At 45.7% G+C, this 18,651-nt stretch overlaps 1 protein-coding gene across 13 annotated transcripts in view; it reads right to left on the bottom strand.

The window, feature by feature from the left end:
* The window catches only part of Ctbp2 (C-terminal binding protein 2), a 148,410-nt gene that overhangs the window by 86,310 nt on the left and 43,449 nt on the right, over positions 1-18,651 (bottom strand). For 9 of the 13 annotated variants that reach the window (XM_074078115.1, XM_074078102.1, XM_074078105.1 and 6 more), the window contains one exon: positions 14,208-14,309. The gene's annotated coding sequence lies outside the window, so the exon portion shown is untranslated. Of the gene's footprint in view, positions 1-14,182; positions 14,310-14,911; positions 14,931-14,971; positions 15,820-18,651 lie in introns of those variants that run through there. The other 4 variants (XM_074078114.1, XM_020157871.2, XM_074078106.1 and 1 more) reach the window with 4 other exon arrangements.

The raw sequence follows: 18,651 nt of genomic DNA, 5'->3' as shown, positions 1-18,651 counted from the left end.
CTGGCCCAAATTATGAAAAAGTAGAAGATAAAACAAACAAACAAGCAAAAAAATAGCTGGATGCCAGTGGCTGACACCTATAATCCTAACTACTTGGGAGGCTGAGTGCAGGAGGATAGTGGCTTGAGGCCAGTCCAGACAAATAGTTCTCGAGAAACTAATCTCCAAAATAACCACAGCAAAATAGGCGTGGCTCAAGCAGTAGAGTGCCTGCTTTGAAAGTCCAAAGCCTTGAGTTCAAACTCCAGTCCCATCAATAAAGGAATGAGTGAACAAGTGAATGAATAATATGGTAATGTCAATCAAATCCTTGCATGATTCGAGACCAAAGCACCCTGAGTCAAGTACTGACTGATCAATGACTTCCCCTTCCCAGCTAACAACAGATCTACATGATCAAACCCCTGGTTAACCATCAGTCAATGGCCAGAGGGAAAGTTCAGCCTCTCTGAAGTGCAGGTGACATCTGTGGTCATTGCCAAGACCAAATGCTGGGAAATTCAACACAGGTGGACACAGCCCTACTGTGTAAAAAAAGGGAGGCAGAGTCAGGTAAGAAATACCAAAGTCTGTGTAGCATGAAACATCTCCAGGAGACTTGTTTAGTAAAATTAACTAGTAGTTTAATGGGGGGAAAAGTCTGATATACAAGAGTGCCCCAATTTCTTCAGAGAAATTAACATTTCAATCCTGTTTTTATCTAGAAGTCATTAAACTGTGCAACATGAATTATTGGAAGTACAGCAGCAAATTAACTCTATTCATCAGCTAAGTCCAAACACTTTACAGTGCATCGGTAATGAAAAAATAGCTTCACATTCCTATCTCTTCTCATTAAAGTAAACCAGTGCCCCCCTCCCCAGTATATAAAACTGTCTTCTCTTCATATAATTTATATAGCCATAAGCCAGCTCACATACTAAACTATTACACGCCTCCAATTAATTTTCGTAGCTTTTGCCTGAAAAATTTAATGAGATAGTAGAGTGTGAGCCTGCTGCGTCCTGATCCCATGTAGGTTGCCCACGTTCACTTTGGCATAATAAAATAATCGGACCCGGATGGGATGAGAGTGTCTCCCATTGGCAGAGCGCTGAAGGTAGTGTGCAAACCGGTCGCGCATGCTTCACTTTTTTAGATCCAATTATAAAATTTGCTGGCCTCAAATTAAACTGCTCTACTCATCAACGGGGAAGAAAAGGAGAAGAAATTATCGAGCAACACTACTTCTACCAACATCTCAGGGAACAGTTAAGATGAATGGCTATTTGTCCAACACTGTGGTTCTCTACCATGGAAGTGAAGCAAGATCGGCCTCACTTCTCAAAGTCAACCCCCAGAGACAGCAAAGGCAAACACGGGCAAGAGGCATCTGTCACTCTATCAGCTGCAGGAGCTCCTCAGAGACACAGGCCAGAAACAAGATTCATCAACTCACAATAGGGTGTGCACGAGTGTGTACACGACTGTGTGTATGTGTGAGCACACACAGGTGAACATGGAAGTGTTTGCATGTTTGTGCATCTGAGTGTGCCCGCGGGAGTTCAGACAGAAATGAACAGGTCAGAGGAACTGTAACTCCAAGTCTCAGTTACAAGCCCCCGTTACTACCTTTTGCCCAAAGATTTAGGTGCAAAGAAAAGGTTTAAAAAAAAAAAAAAAGTCAGCAATATATAGTTCTCAGCAGTAAATGATCACTTCTCCTAAGTGTCTACTATGAGTCTCTGTCTCTCTCGTTCTGTTTTTGTGCTAGGAGTTTGAACTCCAGGCCTCCTGCTTGCTAGGTAGGCATTCTACCACCTGAGCCATGCCACCAGCCCTCTTTCTCTTTTTTTAAGACTATACTAAGACGTAAGAGTCTGTGCCATCAGTAAGTGGGCTGTGAAACCAGCCCATGCTGAAGACTGGGAATGAGCTTCTGGATCTCAGTAACCTATAGTTCCAGTCCTTACCTTGCTGCTAATGAGAATGACACCCCCCTCCCCCAAGGATGGCTGAGGAGTAATACTAAAAGGAGGACAGTAGCACTGGGTTGTGTGGCTGACTATGGGTAGCCCTTAGTGTGTCAGTTTGCAGGTGTTTCTGTGTTAAACAGCTATATAAAGGCCAGGGCCTGGGGAAGGAGAGGGCCAGGCTTCTGAGAGAGAAGACATGCCCACGGAGCCAGCCTGGGTAAAGTTACTGGTGAAGAGACAAAGACACACAACACTTAGGTGTGATCTGCTCTCATAAGCTGGTCCACCTTGGGACGCTGGTCACAGCATCAAGGTCCAAGAGGCTCGTGCTGGCCTGGGGCCACACCTCTACCCCACCCAACTGGCTATGTGGGAAACAGCTCCAAACCCCATGCAATAAAACCCATAAGCTAAACCTGTCAAGTCAGGAAAGCTCTTTGCATGTGTGGTTTGTAAACAAACATTTGGTCACAGAGGCAAACTCAAAAAATGACATGTGGTCCTGTGCATCCAACCCCACATTTACATCTAAGATGTAAACCCACATTTACATCTAAGTTCTAAACTGTTGGGGAGTAAGGGGCAGAGCAGAATGAGCTGGGTGTGCATGCAGTCCAAACCCAGATTCAAGGCCCACCTCTGCTCCTGTTAGGTGCCAAGAAGTCACTGGATCTCCCTTACCTGTTGAATAGGACTAAATAAGGACATAAACCCCAACTCTGTGGACTATACCATGTGCACGGGCCTGAATGAAGCTGCATACCGAGTGCCCCACACACAGAACATGCAGGCCCAGCAATGTCCTTCCCCGATCGGTGGCTGGACGGCTCTGGTCCCCCAAGTAGAAAAGACCCATTTCCTACCCCACTTTCCTGGACAGGGAAGGACACAAGCTCTGAGCCTGACACTGCAGTCCCTCCAGGCTTGTGGAAGAACACCCTCTCCCCCACCTCCAATGGCAGCAGCTTCACCACGCCAGAGGAGGCGCTCCCACTTTGGGGAAAGACAGGACACGCTGTCTGCAGGAATGACCAACAGGATTGTATGAAAAATGAGTTCCTGAAGTTGCCCAAACCATCTGGCTAAAGGACAGCACAAAGGTCCCTACCTATCAGGTGAGGGACACCTGCAGGAATGGCAGAAGGGTCCCAAGGATTGCATGGGTCCACAGTCACTTAATCTGAATCTGTCTCAACTAGGCTGGGGTAAGTGGGCATCAGACCAGAAAGAGTCATCTTCACTGTTCCGGGAACTGACACAATTGCAGCACTCTGACCAGAGGCGGCCTCAAAACGGGATTCCACAAGGTCTCAAGCCCAAGCCTAAAGCACCAGAAAAGGAACTCAAGATTCCACAGAGCTGAGCCCTGAGGACACCGAAGGTCTCACAAGGATCACGTACAAGTGCAGCAAACCTTTGGGTGTTGAAGAACGGAAGCTATTAACCGTGTTACTGGTAAGCACAGATGCTGTCGTTTCTAAAATTCCCAAACAGATCAATTAGCATATTATAAAGAATTTACTTCCATTTTCCCTTGACAGATCATAAAAGCCAAAACACAATGCTCAGTTTGAAACTGACAAGTGTATATATAGCAAGAAGTGCCGTATTAACTGCAGACAACAGCGAAAGAAAATGGTATTTATAATGATTAGAGACCTAATTAATTCTAAGAGTAGAATGTCAAAAGCTATACATGCATTTCTTTGGTAACTGAAGCTCGACATCCGACAAGTCAGTTCTCCTCTGTAAAGGGGAGCCTTAACATTTCCTTAACAATTTGCACTTGGCACTGCAGCTGCTCCATTTGCTTTCTGGGTACGCTGGTGAAAACACGTGTCGAAAAGCAAGGAAAGACTGGGGGTAAATTTACATGTACACACAAAAAAATTAGGAGCAACAAAATTTTAAATTCAGTTTCTATACACAATCTGTTAGGATACATCCCGATTAAAGAAAGAGATACTCAAGCTCTTACCATGTTTAGAAAAAAACAAACAAACAAAAAAACTAGGGCCTCTGTGTTTCCCCACTTGACTGTGGGTTGGGGTAGGGTAGCGAGGTGGAGGATAATTTTAAGACCAGAAGAGGTATGAGGACATTGTTAGCCTCTGAAACTTTTAAAGCTTTTTCCTTCCTTGCGTGCTTAGAAATGACCCTTTGGGGGAGGGTGGGTGGAAGAGATAAGGACGAGAGGAATAAGGAGGAGAATAACATGTGAAACCAAAATTAAGTTAATAGATGCAGAGTTGTCCTTCCTCCTCATTCTTCTAGAATTCTCTTCCTAGATTGCAAATCACAATCTGCATTTAAATGGAATATTTTTTTTAATGTAGAAAAGAGGAAGCCCTAGGGTACAAAGGTATTGCATTCAATATGTCTGGACCCAACATTGCATTTTAAATGAGATGCGGGCATTCTGAACTTACTGAATATATTACATATTCCAAATTGTCTTGTTATTACTATTTTTACTAAATTCTCCTATTGTAATAGGCATGTTTCTTTTACAGCCAGGACTGTTAATAAAAGTAATGTGATATGACATCATTCTATCAATTTAATCTTGAGAAAAGATTACACAGTCCTGGGTTTCAAAAGCTGCGAGCTCTGATAATTCCAGCCATTATTCAGTGTGAAACTCAAGCAGTCTGAATTCATTAACAGTGGTTGTTACAAATCTGCATTTTTAGACTTTGCCATAAAATGCAGGAGTCCAAACCCAGTGACCTGGATCTAACAGCCTTTCATGTGAAGTGGCCGTGTTCACCCGCTTCTCCCCGCGTGGCTCTTGGGATATAGCCCAATGTCCTCTTCCTCCCTGCTGCTGCAGAGAAATGGGAGTTATGCAGGCCTCAGGCCCGATGGGGTAGGAGCTATCCCCTGCAGTCCAAATTCAGATGGTGGTATCTGCAGCCTTTGGGGGACAAGAGGAGCTAGCCGAGGTGCTAAGGGTGAGGTTTGGTGATGGCTTTAGAGTTCTGCACATGCTCACTTGCCATGTGATATCCTCCCTAGAAGCCAATTGGACTCTGGACCTCCTCAACTGTAAGAAATAAATTCCACTTCTTTATACAAGCAGGTAGAGCAGCAGGAAACGCATTGAGAGGCTCTGTGCTGATATCTCACATTTCAGGCAAACTGCAGAGAACTCAAGCCACCAACAGGAGAGTGGGGACATGTTCCCAGAGAAAGGATGCACATTATCAAATAGGTGTCCAGTCTACACCACACACACCGGTCACGGGAGCAGGTGCCTTGGGCACAGTATCACCTCTGCTGAAGCTGGGACCGGCACATCCTCTCACAAGTAAGTGAGGACTAGAATTCAACACAGGGAAATGCCCAACCACTTACCACTTGGTGAAAAACACCATCACCAGACTGGTGGGAAAGGGGGGCACATCTTACCTCCCAAGAACAAGGAGGAATGTCACCTTCAAAACGGTGCTAAAAATGTCATAGGCAAGGACAGAGTTCTACTCTTGCAGCTACTGTGTTTTCATTACAACAGACCTGCTCACTGGCCTCACAGTTGGACGACTGAGTCCTAGACAGCCTCTTTCAGTTGGGGCAGCCCCCACCCCGGCCCCTTTTCTGAGCCTATGGCTCTAGACTTACCTCAACTGCTATACTGATGACAATGGCAAAGACAGTGATGACAGCAGTCTTTCTTTTCTAAGCCCTTACAATGTACGAGGCACTTGCCAAACCCTCTTCAGTATCGTTTCACTGAATACCGAAGGCTCTGAAATTGAGCACTGCCATTAACCACATTCAGCAGAAGGAAAATGACTCTAAGGTACTAAGCTCAGCGGGGTTTAGGTCTCCCAAGGTCAATGCTATCAAGAGGCCAAGGTCTAGCTGCACCTAGTTTTTAGGCCACCAGGCCATTAGGACCCTGCCCTCCACCCATCACCAAGGCCTTTGAATCTTCACCTTCCCCATGCAAATACAAGGAAGATCCAAAGCCATTCAGTGGCTAGAGGGAGTGACTGTTATGATGCAATTCCATGGAAGAGCAGAGCTGCCTCCTGGCCAAGTCTCAGGCTGCATCAATCTGCTCTGTTTAAACAGAACTCAGAAGGCTTTCCGGCCTTAATCAGGCATCGCAGTGCTGCCCCTTAAGCCCGGTGGGAGATCAGAGCATGAATCAATAGATGCTCCTTCCGAGAGGAAGCTGCAGCCTGATGTTGTGGCTTAGAGGTCATTTTCTGCTGTAATTAGGGAGCCGCAGTGAGTTGCAATTAAATTATGAGAAGCCAGGAGTACTATATTCTCATCCAAGTGAAGGTTTTGAACATACGTGAGACTGGGACTGTCAGTCACACGCCCAGAAAACACAGGCTTCCAGGCCTCTGAGGGCAAGGCAACAAAAACAGCTGTACTGCTTGGCCCATGAGGGAATTCAATATCCAGTCACCTAGGAGCCAGTTGGGCCCTCTTGCTGTCTTCATGGTCATAGTTTGGATGTAGACAGGGCAGCAAAGCCACAACACCTCTCATCCATGAGGTGGCATAGCATAGCATCCTCAGATGAGGGGACAGCCAGGTCTCTGTGTCACACGAGGCTGTCTCCCATTCAACCTGCATGTCAGGGACGGAAGCCTTCACTTTCCTGCGGTGGAAAACTCAAGGACATGGCTTTATGGTTTCTGAACATTTTCACTTAACAGGTAGGGTAACATGCTGGTTTGCCTTCTATCTGTAGAAAACCCTCCCAGCAAACACAGCAACCCAGCCATCCAGACACATGCTGGGTTGGGTCCCTGCATGTCCACATCTCTGTGGCCCCTCTGTTAGCCTGTTTATTCATTCAAGAAACACTTGATGGTAGCTGGGCATGGGAGCAAAAACCTGTCATCTCTGCATGCAGGAAGGTGAAGCAGGAGGGCATCTGTACCATACAGAGTGTTTAAGGAGACAAAGGGTGCAACCAACAGGGCTAGGCCTCAGAGAGCTTGCAGAATCTTTCAGTAAGGTCCTATGTTAGTAACCAGAATTCTGATTCTTATTTCAATTTGTTTCCCATGCTTTTAGACTTTTTTTTTTTTTTAATTTCAGTCAGAAGAGACTAAAAGCTTTGGCTATTGTGCCAACATCAGACAACGGGCCGCCTTGTGCACTCAGGGAGCACAGGGGGAGCCGCGTGAGGAGGGTGGGGATGGCCAAAGCAGAGTGGGGTGCAATGCTCCCAGGAAGGCCAATCCCAGGGGCAGCTAACACCCAGAAGAGACTCAGGATCCAAGAACAGCTGGGGTCAAGGTCTCCTAGCACACAGACCCCACTTCTCCCCTGTGCTTCCCACCTAATCTTATTTTGCAAAGTTCCCAAAATGTGCAAGCAGATTGTCTGCCTTTGTTCAGCACTACTGTGACTGAATGCTTGGGCCAAGCTTCCCAAGGGGTCTGAGACCCTTGTCTTAGGCTCTACCAGGCAGACCTGCCTCCTTCCAGATTATCCTACTGGCACAGCCCAGGACAACATAGGCTGGGTTTGTGTTAGGTAAACAGTGAATGAGACAGTAGAAAAGGTGTTTAGCTACAAAGCCCAGGTAGCAGATACCTTCGCCACACATTATTTCCCATAAATCTATATGAAAACACAGCCCAGTGTGATTCTGAGGAATCAAGGCTCTGTCCAAGTGGATCCCAGTGGAAGTTCCCAGAGACCCCAGAACTCTGCCTGGAGAAAAGACAGAGGGGATGGAAGGGAAGAACCCTATGCAGGGGCCGTCGCTGTCAGTGAGTTCACATTTATGGAGAAATGGAAAGAAAACACTGTAATCAGATGCCCTTGACTTCTATTCATCCATGGGTCGGTTTTCATTCTTCCACATTAACATTCTCCCCTAATTCACTATCTTTTTGCCATACAGAGTTGATCTTAACAGCTTCTGCAACTTACTCCACGTAGTTGCCATTTCTTTTAAATAGTATGCTGCTGAGAACTTGATTTATTTGCCCCGTGTGCCTAAAGAAACCATATTACGAAATATGTATAAATGTCACCACTCGGGCTGCTTCTTGGGATAAATACAGAAGTAAGTCCCATTTTAGCTCCTTGCACCATAGTCCAACTCAGGGACGATATTCTCATGCATTTCCCAGGTGCCCCCCCCCCACAAAAACACTGGCGAATTACACAGCATTTTGTCTTAAAACCTGCTATTTATCCTTAACTGGTACAAGACTAGGAGAATTATCTTAACTGGTATGTAGAAAGAATGAATTGCAAAAGCATTCGGTTAACCAGGAGGAAGAATGAACTGCAAAAGCATTCGGTTAACCAGGAAGACTTTATTTCTAACAGCATGGGGCAGGTGGGAGACATCAACTTTGCCAAAAATAAATGAATCAATCAATAAATAAAGCAAATATGCTCTGTTGGTGTTAGATGGATGCCTCAGATGAAACACCAGGCCAGAGACCCACCTTCCTGGAGAGGCATGGAATTCTCTGGTTTCTTAGAGCACAACTCAAAAAAATGCACTTAGCACTCTGCTCTTTATGTGAAGGTGAAAATCGGGACCAAGACATGGTTAAAAAAAACTCTGAAAGTACCCAGATCGTTCCCATCATGTGGGCTGTCTTTCATATACAACAGGATTTCTTTACATTTCCACTTAAGGGAGTTGCTGCAAGTTCAAAGTTATGGCCTTTACACTTGAACCCAGGTAAGTCCCTCAAACTTCCTGTCCCTCCAGGAAAATCCACTGTAAGTGCCTAAAACCAAGGCCATGTTCAAAATAGAAAATATTATTGTTCTCATATTCATCTATGAGCAATCATAAAAGAACAGCAATGGTAATGCATAAATGGCAAAAATACCCACAGGAAGAAGTAAAAGTATACTCTGACGTTAATCAATCACATAGGAACACTGGATTAGAGGACCAACATTTTAACAAGAAAACTCTGCTTCAACATATGCATTGCCAACCCCAAACTTGACAATGAACACAAAACATCATTTCCTTAAGTCAGTGAGGACTGTCAAGCTCACTCCTCCCCGTTCTTTCTCCCTCAACAAACCATGCTCCAAGCTTCAGGTTAAGGACAGGGACGGGTCAGAATTTGCATCCTATTTTCCCACAGAATGGGGCTCAGTCTAGTGGGGATACCTCAGGTGGGGTGTGAAGTTCTGTAGGCCAATTTTCTGACCATGTTTGTTCAGGGCTCCACTAGGCTGGCTGAAGAGAGACAGAGAGGGTCTTCTTTGGATATCTGAGTCCACCCACAGCCAGCCCCTCGGGGCAAGTAGTGTTATCCCCCATTCTGCGTGGGCCCTGTGGAACCCCTCACAAGCTTGGACATGCACTTGGTGAATCCTTGATAAATGGGCTTCCAAGAACACCAAAGACCCCAGGAAGTCATTGCCAATTATAACTAATCCCCACAACATTGGCAAAGCAAGTAATAGCTACGCGGTGTTTCTGGAAAGGGTCCCACCAACAGGGAATGAGGGGAAACTTGGGTTTGGGGTGATGCCACCATAGCAGCACCTGACCCCCAGGTGGGCAGGAAGGATCCATGTGCTGATGAGTTCTTAACATATAAAATGAGAATCTTAGCTCAGTCATGAAGACCTTGGGAAGAGACGTAGGCCACACACATCCACATTTGGACATCTTCCACCAGTGCCCAAACTGTGCTCAAAAGTGACACAACCAGTGGCTCCCACCAGGGGCAGAGGGCTGTTGGCTGGCTTGTCTGCTCTCCTGAAGCTAGCTTGGAGCCATCCTTCCTAAGGAAGCCCTAAAGCTGGATGGAAACCCACCCTGGCAGGGAACCCCCACAAGCACATGTAGGATGCAGTGCTGTCATATAGATGACTGAGTGAAAAAATCAAGACCTTCTGTTTTGTTCCTCCCAGCTTTGATTAGAACCAGCAGCCGGGGTGGGTAGGGGGAGGAGAACACCATTAACATAGCAGAAAACCCAACCCCCCCGGAAGAGGTCCAGCATTGATATCCCCCTGCACTCCTGGTCCACACCCTTGTGACTCAAGACCAGCCATGGCTCTAAAAACAAGAAGGGGACCAGATTGGATAATTGCTCTAGTCTCCCATGTGCTGGGAAGGCTCAGAACAACACCCAAGAGTTCCAATTGGGGCCTCCCCTCCACAGAGCTGGCTGAAGCTCCACATGGCATAGCTGCCACCCTATCTCTGCCTCCTGGCTGCTCTCATTTAGTGATGAAAGGCCCTGTGCATCTTCCTCTGAATTGTGGTTTACAATGCTGCCAGTTTTGTCAAAGGTCTAAACACTATAGCAGGATCACAGGCCAGAAGGAGATGATCAAACTCTGGTAACTAGCACCCAGGAGGCTGAGTCCCAAAAAGACACTGAAAGTAGACACACTGGGACCATGATGGATTGCTCCACAAACCACACCATCAGAGCCCATGGTTAGGCATTTTAGAGTAAGTCAATTCTATCCTTTCCCTTCCTACCACAAATAGTCCAGAGGCCAACCATTAGGAAGATTACCTAATGTGGCACCACTGTCCTGCTAAAGCCACAGCTCAGATGGTCAACATGGCCTGCTTCCTGCAACAGACCATGGCAAGGCCTGCTTCCATCACCAAGCAGAGTGACCAGCAACACTTTCACCTCAGATGGCCTTTCCCAGGGGCCTTGTTAAGTAGGTCAAATTTTTACATCAGTGTTGTGATCTGTCACAAGCCAGATACGCATGCTGTCACACTCTGTGCTCACAAAATCCCAGTCACCCCATTTCCACCATTATTTTACACAAGAACAGCTAAGGACTTTGATTTGATCTCTACTCATTTATGGACATTTAACCAAAAGTGTTCCATTTCCCTGACACTTTTGTTAAAATTACAAGATAACTGGATGGTGCTGCAAATATAAATGCTTAATGGCAAAATGGTGCAGGAAAAACCATGACCTAGGCAAAGTGATGGTTCCAGAGAAACTAACAACATTCTCGGTGGCAACGTGAATTAATGACAACACGAGCCTCTTCAGGAGGACAAAGCTGAAACGCGGGGTGTCCACAAACCAAACTATCAAGTCCAGTACAACAGGAACGTAATGCCATTAAACTAGGACATGTTCAAAAACACTAAGATGACAAAAATGGCAGATAAATGCTTTTAGCGCCTCACCAGCTTTCCCTTCTGAGGCCATGGTTTTGACAAAGACTCAGGTTTCTCATCTATCTCCTTCTCTGCCAACATTAAAAAAAAGACCCATCTGGTGTGTGCCTGGTGTGGTGGCACATGGCTGTAATCCTAGCTACTCAGGAGGCAGAGGCAAAATTAGCCTGAAACCCTATCTAAAAACAAACCAAAAGCAAAGGACTGGGGATGTGGCTTAAGTGGTATGGCACTTGCTGGAAAGTACAAGGACCTGAGAGCTCAGAACCCAGTATTGCCTTTCCCAAATCTCCTGTCTAGACAGGAGAGCTCAATAGGTCAGCTTCCTGATTGAAATCAACGTGTTCACTATTTTGATCACAATCCAAGTAGCTGTGTTACCACGTATAGACAGCAGCCCTGCTGAAAGAGTGGCTACTGCAGACTGGCATGCAGCCATGTTATGGTTTGGAAACAAGTGTCCCCTGAAAGGGCTCACGTGTTGGGGACGTGGTCCCAGCTGGTGGTGCTGTTTTGGGAGGTTCTGGAGACTTTGGAAGGTGGGGCACAGCTGGAGGAAACAAGTCACTGGATGATGTGTCCTGGGGTTACAGTTTGTCCTATAGTTTGTGTCTACTTCCTGTCTGCTATGAGGTGAGTAGCATAAGCCATATTCTCTATGCCATAAAGTTCTGTCTCGTCATGGGCCCAGAATCAATGGAGCCAAGGACTATGGGCAGAAACTCTGAAACCATGAAATAAAATAAACCCACCCTCCTTGAAGTTGTTATCTGTTTCGGTACTGGTCACAACAATGCTAAAGCAACACAAACCTGTTTGCCATGGTGACACGCCTGTGGGAATAAGAGGTTCAAGAGCAAACACACGCTTTCTGGGAACCTGTGAGTGTGACCAGTAGAGAAGGTTAACCCTGGAGCCGGTGGGCAGCAGGCCAACAGCGGGTGCAGGCTAGAGATATCACAAGTCTTCTTCCGGGAACTGGCCATCTCCAATAATGGGCAGCTCTAGTAAGGCAGTCGCCTAACTTCTTTCAAAGTGCTATCCTAAACTCCTTCCCCACAGTGTGTCAAAAACACAGGTGTGCTGCCAAGTGTGGGAGCATGCGGTACCCAGGAAGCATCTGTTACCAGGAATTGTGTTGTGATTTCATTCTGTTACTGTAAGCATTTGTAGAACGTCAGCTGTCTCTGAGATAGAGAACAGCATTACACAGGATCCTTCAGTGGGTCCAATGATCAGGTTAGGACAAAGGAGACTCATTTTTCAACCGTTTTTGATCCTGGAAAAGCCCACTTCACCATTAAACCACAGCCTCATTTTAGAGGAGTTATTTCCCAACCACAAAATGAGCGTCCATAAAATACACCCAGAGTGCCTCTGGGGTGTTAGCTCTGCAGATGAGGTGCTTCCCTGGGGGAGGGGAGGCCTAGGTGCCTTTCGGGATGAAAGAGCTCCTACAGCTGACACAGTTAACATCTAGACACAGAACTGGACACCAGTGGAAACATGGCCAGCCCAGCACTCAATATAGGAACTAACACACTGCACCACTCCAGGCCCATGATGTCTGAAAACCCGGGGAAGATCCCAGCACACAGGTCTCTTTAGAAGAGAACCATAAAAGAAATGCTGGCCTTGAGCAGCAGAACTGAATGAAGAGAAGGTCAGAATGATGGCCATGGCTTCTCTCATGTTCCCCACAAAGGAGGTTCAATGATACTTCCTGGTGGCTCATCCCCCAATGCTAAGTGTTCAAAAATGACCAAGAGTCATGTGCATGTGGGTGCCATGCTCCGCTGTGGCCTTTTGCCGAAGCATTGTCAAAGCATTCCTGGGAGAGGTCTCTAGAGTTTCCAAACCAAATTCAACCTTAAAAGGTGTGTGTATGCACACAGAACACATGGACATACAGATTTGCATATCTTAAGGACTACTGTAGTCCACCTATTCAATTCACAAAGATGGCTTCCTTCCACATGAACAGAGAAAAGGTTACTTGCTGAAGTTCCTCAGGCTGGTGAGCTGTCTGCAGGTCCTGGGCAGCTGTACTACTCCTTGCTCCAGGGCCAAAGGAGGGAGACAACCAGTGAGACCCTTTTCCAATCGCAGCCTACTCTGCTCTGGTGGGATTCAGCATGGTCCCCAGGGGTCATCCCTTGGTGCCCACAGGAGTGGGCCTCTAATTGCCTCAGCAGCTCAGGAAAGGTGACCTTGACACCTTCCTTCTAACCAAAGCTCATCCCCTCTAGGCTGGACAAAAAGGACGCTGAGCAACTTAGCTCACACTTGCCTTCTTGCTTTTGAATAATGTTACCTTAAGGAGGAAAGATATTTTTAAAAGGAGAAAAAAAATCCCGTCAAAGAAACTGACACTGAGATTTTTGAGTAAGATCCACGTTTTGTACAACATGGGTAAAAGCATGAGGAAACTAAACCTTGTTGCAGGTGCAGGATTGAACCATTTTCAATCAATATCATCTCCACAATACTCCAAAACAGTTCAGGCAGAACAGAATGTTCTCTTCTGGCTACACCCACTTTCCCAACCGACTCCCCCAGAAACACAAAACAAAAACAAAAAAAACAAAAAAACAAAAACATAAAATATCGGATGCACAGACATGCCAGAGCTCGGCAACTGGAAATGGAAGCTGATTAAAGGCTGCCATCACTGGCAGGCTGCTTTCTTTCTAAAAAAGCCCATTCACCATCCGTCTACCATTTTATAATGATGGGGGTGGCAGGAGACCATCTCCCTAATTCATTTTTATTCTTTTTAATTAATACATCGGAAAGCCCTAACGCTATTTCCATCTGGCTTGAGCTTTCTTGTAGTATAATTTCCATTGACTTATCTCTATAGTAGCAGCAGCAAAAAAAAAAAAAAAAATCACTTTTCACTGAACTGTATTGCTTCAGAGTTCATTACATGTATTTTGCTTTTGATAAATGAAAATACCAGATGCAATTAATTGAAAGACAATCAATATGATCCTACTATTAGACATCCCAGTGAAACATCAGGGGCTGCCGGCGATCCATAGTCATCAACTGACTGAAAACACATTCCAAAGGGGATTTTAGAAAACTGAACTTTTACCTGGAGATATCTGGCAGTAACTCACCAATATAAATGTGTCCACAAACTATAGTTCACACAGTGGGTTGTCCGTCTTTTTATGGGGACACAGGTTCATCGGTTCACAACCATGTAAGGTGATGAAACCCTGAAAGCAAAATGGAACAAGTCAGTGAAGTTGAAGCAGTGATTTTTGTTTACATCTAGTCATCCTTTAATTGCATTTTTCCAATGCCTTTGACATGAAACTACTAGAGGTTATTAAACGGTTTCGTTACAAATCCTATCTGTCTTGCTATAGCCACACACCACATCAAATTAAACAGAAGAGCACCAGAACAAATGAACCCCTTCCTTCTATTTTGACACAAAGCCAAGTGTGCAAAGCCAGATAATACCGTATTACCACGGTGAAAACGTCACTTGGCTTTCTTTACATCTCCACGTTGCATGCAAAGGAACCAAACAATCAATACCTTCAAGCCCAAGTATTACCGAGTGTTTTGAGAAATATGGAATTATAAAGTGCAATTCAAAAGCCATGGTTCAGAAGCGCCATTAGCATAAATGCTGACAACTGTTAATCTACTGCAAGTCTGATGAAAGGCTGCACTTGTCCACTGATGGAAGCATTTTAACTTACTACCGAAATTGATTACTCAGTTAAGAATTCAATCCTAATGTTCAATAAAATTGCACTTTCTTGGCAAGTGCAATATTACATGAGGTGACACATTAAACAGCACTCACATTTATTTTACTACACATGAAAGAGGGAGGAAATATATGGCACCATCCATGTCATCTGACCTGCGTGCCACACACACAGCACTGTCGGAGGTGTGGGCAGCCAAATTAGTCTTGTGCCTGGTAGAAGAGTTCAGCGTCTGGCTGGCAAACTCGGCCAGGTGTTTTTCTATGGATTTTCCATGAAGATGGAACTTCACCATTGGGGTCGCCATGCAACTGCAGAGTCCACAGATTAAAGTAACCCATAAGGAAGGAGAGAGGCAACTTTTACAGACATGAACTGTTGCTTCCAATCCCAAAACTCCCAAACTCGGGTTCAAATGCTTCATTAATATACAAAAGGTGGGAAGTTATGGTAACCTGCTTCCCAGCTATACTCTATTTTTCTAACCATTCAAATCTTAAAAAGTGGTAGATTCCTAATACACATTTCTCCTCATTTTAAACAATGAGAGTAGGCCAGGTATGGTGGTTCATGCCTGTAATCCCAGTACTCAGGAGCTTGAGGCAGGGCAATCAAGGTCAGCTGGGCTACACTGTGAGACCATGTCTCAAAAGCAAGAACAAAACAAAGAAACAAACAAAAATGATGAGGCAAATGGTTAGGCTCCAACCCTGCGAAAGACATTGTCCTGTGTGAGTATACAGAAAGTCACAAAGCAGGGCCACTGGGCCCCCATTCACAAGAAAACCACACTGCTTTCTTGCATCTCCATTTCAGGGAGCAGAGCTCTGCAATCAGGCAACCAGCTTCTACTCCATAACCAATGGCAGGAAGTAATCACAACAATCATCCTCAGGTCTCTGCAGGTGTGGGAGGAACGCTCCAGCCCCTCACGTAAGGGGGTTAGCATCTGCATGTAGCCTACCCACGACATCCCATAGACTTTACACCATTTCTGGATTAACACCTAATACTATATAAATGCTATATGAACAGCTATACTGTAAGTCCTTATAGAAGTTCTATTATTTTTTATATTTGTGATATGGTCTAATTATGTAGCCCAGGCTGGCCTTGAACTTGTGATCCCCCTGCCTTAGCCTCCTGAGTGCTGGGATTACAGTTGTGTACCACAACACCCAACTTTTAGAATTTTTTCAATCAGAAGTTGGTTGAATCCACAATGCAGAACCCATGGATGCAGGGGGTGGCTTCTATACCCAAGATTGTCACACATCCAAAGTCAAGAAGCAATTCACTGTACACTGCTCCCCACACCACCTCATAACCCAAACTTTCCAACTTAAGGAAGGTGGGCGGTGGGGTGGGGAGAGGAAGATGTTCCCATTCTAGTGTCTTGAGTGCTAGGGAGGGAGAGACAGGTACAGTCTTTCCACAGTCCCAAGCCTCTAATAACACAAGCACAAGCATCTACCACACCAAGGAACCATCCTTTTGAGGTGGCAGAGCTTGTCTGACAAACTCCTATCCACTCTCCAATACCTGTACCACAGGTATCTTCTGTAATACCTTTCCTGCTCTGACTACCAGGCTGCTATATACCCTGCCCACCTCCAAGTCCCTTAATATGCAACACCTTGGTCACATTATAGTCACCTCTGGAACATAAAAGGAAATTAAGTATCTAATTAATTGCCTAACAACTAATTAATATTCCCTGTGTAATATTGCCTTAGTATGCCACAGGCTTTACTTTCTACTTTCGTGTCTACTATACAAAGCTTTGGAAGTATGCATGAGAGAGAGAATGAATTTCTAAAACCCTAACTTTGGGAAGTCTTCCCTTTTTGAAAGAAAGGCAGGAAAGGGGATTGGAATTCTTGATTTTAAGCAAAGGTCTGAGACATACATACATCTCATCTTAGTGGCTGGTGGGCACAGGCTTTTAACGTGAGCCACTTCAGTCAGATTAATGAACTAGGGAGACCACTCTGCCCTGCAGAAGGTATCACCACCTTCTACATGGAATTTCAAGCTGGGCAACTGGAGAAGAGTGAACAGTGACAGCTTATTTAGTGGATTAAGAACACTAAAGGGCTGGAAGACCGTCAGAACCTTTAAAGCAAGTGTCCATTTGTTACTTTAAGGTCAAAAGAAGTACTCAGCTACAGAAAAGCAAAAAACTCGAAGCTGCTCGTTTCTGCAGATGCTGACAATGCAGCATGAAGCAGTGCCCCGAGGATGCACCAGGGGAAATTTCTTGGCAGGTTTTCTCTAAGAACTTCCAGGAGCATACAATCACGCGTGGAAATGACTGAGCTGATTAAGACAACCTCAGTTCCCAATGCAGAACCTCGGGGCTGAGCAGGTACAAGTAAATGTTGGTCAGAAGTATGACATCTCCAAGTTCACTTGGCTGTTTGTCTGTCCTGTCATTAGCCATCCTTTTAATGCCAATCTACTAAACATCCCTTGTTTAGCAGACAAGGGAGGGGTGCCAGCAGGCATACCATCCCAGGATGGTAGGACAGCCAGGCTGAGAGCCACTGATCCTCAGCCTTCCACAGATAGGAAAGTTGCAGTTCAGGACCCACTGGCTAGAAGGGTTCCTCCACTTGGATTTTCCCTTTCTTCTAATACTGGCAGGAGGTAGGTTATAGCTCTGGGATTTGAACTCACAGCTTGTCACCAGGAGGCAGGTGCTCTACCACTTGAGCCACGTCTCTAGTCCTTATTCTCTGGTTATTTTTCAGATAGAGTTTTGGTTTTTGCTTAGGCTAGCCTGGACCTTACCCCTCCTATTTTAACTTTCCCGGCAATGCTGAGACAACAGGTGTCACATCCAGCTTTTTCTGTTGAGAAGGGGTCTTATGAACCCACCCCCCTCAGGGCTGACCAGAAACCATAATCCTCAGCCCCATCTCAACCTCAGCTCTCAGCCTCCTGCACAGCTGGGATGGCAGGTACGCACCCCAGCACCCAGCTATTTGACTTGTTCTTTTACTAAATCTGGATGATAAAACTATACTCCAGGTATACAAGGAATACATGCACTTTTCTGAAACAGTTTGAGATTGGAACCTTGTGAAATGTGCTAAGAGCCTGCACTGAGCCCTAAGCAGGTCTTGAATGGGGCCTGAGAGGCTCTGCCCTGGCTCAGGCCAGGAGAACTTGTCCTCAGGTCAACTTGAGCACCTTTGGAAAAAGCTCCTCCTGTGCTCTGCATTAGAAGCAGATCTCTCCCCCACCCCCATCTGACTACAGAGAGAGGAAAGGCAGGCAGAGGCACCTCACTTGCTGTGACCATCACCTAACAAAGTGCCCACTTACCTGCACTAACTCTCCCTAACTAAAGCTCCGCCTGCCACCCCTAACCAGCACTTGGGGTGCTTAGGCTGTCCTGTGTGAGTGACAGGGCTTCCTCACCCACTGCTTTGGGGTGGAGCCCCTCCTGCCTCCTTTCTGGATGGTTGGGTTATACTGGACAGGAAGCACAGCCAAGCATAGCTTGGCTTGGGTAATTATTTGGAGGGGAAAAGGTCTTTTCTTTAATTGTACAAAATGATGGGATTCATTGTAACATTTTTATACACGTATATATTAATTTGGTCATATTCATCTCCCCATACCTTCTTATCTTCCCTCTCACTGGCCCCTCCAGAGGGAGGGTAATCTTTAAAAAGCTACTGTGGAGCTGGGTATGGTAGTGCACACCTGTAATCCCAAAACTAGAGAGGCTGAGGGAAGAGGATCAGGAGCTCTAGGCCAGCCTGGGCTACACAGGGGAGACCTTGTACCAAAAACAACACAAAACTGGATGTAAAATGGGGCTGGA

The sequence above is a fragment of the Castor canadensis genome, chromosome 7 (assembly GCF_047511655.1).
Source record: "Castor canadensis chromosome 7, mCasCan1.hap1v2, whole genome shotgun sequence".
Lineage (NCBI taxonomy): Eukaryota > Metazoa > Chordata > Mammalia > Rodentia > Castoridae > Castor > Castor canadensis.
The sequence above is the reverse complement of the archived record's forward strand: the minus strand, read 5'-3'. Positions and strand labels throughout refer to the sequence as shown.